Raw genomic sequence first — 1,374 nt, forward strand, 5'->3', positions numbered from 1 at the left:
AAGAGTTCCTTTCATAGCTGTCCTCTTGGGCTGTCTGATGTTCCCAGACTCCTGAAGCTCAGCTATGTACCACCCCTAGGTTGCACGAATGAGCCCTAACATTTATAATAAGTTTCTCAAGTTGCTTAAACCAGCAGAAGGCAGTTTCTATTAATTATAGCCCCAAATTGTAAACTAATATAAATGCCTACCCTTTGTAAGGCAGTGCCAGTCAGTAGCATGATAAAAATGAATTTGTACACCCACCGCCTTTAATGATTAGCGAATGGGGAAGATGGGCAGATAACGTAGTAACCGTCATATCAACTCTTTGAGGGGCTATCATGACCTCCATGGTTCAGACCAGAGAATTGAGAGGCAGAATAGTACTTTGCCCAGAATCCACAAGCACTGGGTACTCTGCTCAATATTATGTAACAACCTAAATGGGAAAAGAATTTGAAAAAGAATAGATACATGTACATGTATAACTGAATCACTTTCCTGTACACCTGAAACTAACACATTGTAAATCAACTCTACTCCAATATAAAATAAAAAGTTAAAATAAATTCACAGCACTGAGCTTCATACCCAGGACTTGCTAATGCTAAAGGGAAAGCTGGCCCCAGCAGAACTGGAGATAATTCCAAAGGAAGCCACCTCCTTATCACGACTGGGGGGCTCCTCTGAGTCTTCAGAACATGGATTCAAACATCCTTCCATGGCCTCAAACCTCTTTATCTCGAAGATGCATTTGATACTGGAGGAGCAAAAAGACAAGTTTCTCAGAAGCACAGTTAATGAATAACTTGGGTGGTCAAGTGTCTTTGGGGTGAAATAAGCACTATGGATACAATGGGAAGGGTTTCATGTGTGTCTTATGAAATTACTCTGAAAGCATTTCTGGAAGAGAACTTCAGTGTGTATCAACCCATATATTTATTAATGTCACTGGAATAATCTAGGGAAATTTGACATCAGCTAAGTGTGGGGCAAAGAGCCCATAGATGCAGAAACACTGAGACCTAAACACTGCTTTGCACTAAGCTTATAGGAAGACTATGTCCAAGCTACTTATTCTTTCTAGAACTCAGTTTCTCATCTGAAAGTGAAAAGATCAGCTGAATAAACTGGCTCTTTGCAGATACACTCATTTTGTAAGGCTTTAGGTTTATAATCTGCTGAAAAGTTGGGATGAATTCAATGTTGTTATAGTATCTATTTTATTCTCTTCTCTCTCTAGAAAGGAAAAGCACTCATATGAATTAAGGAAAGAGCTGAAGATGCAGAAAAGGGCATAAGATAGCTAGCTCCCTGTGTGGAGCTAGAGAGAAGATAAGGCTTCTTCCTATTTGTGATTTGCTTTCTTCCCTCCCACATAGCTGCACTGGC

This window comes from Balaenoptera acutorostrata, unplaced genomic scaffold (assembly GCF_949987535.1).
Source record: "Balaenoptera acutorostrata unplaced genomic scaffold, mBalAcu1.1 scaffold_980, whole genome shotgun sequence".
Classification (NCBI taxonomy): domain Eukaryota; kingdom Metazoa; phylum Chordata; class Mammalia; order Artiodactyla; family Balaenopteridae; genus Balaenoptera; species Balaenoptera acutorostrata.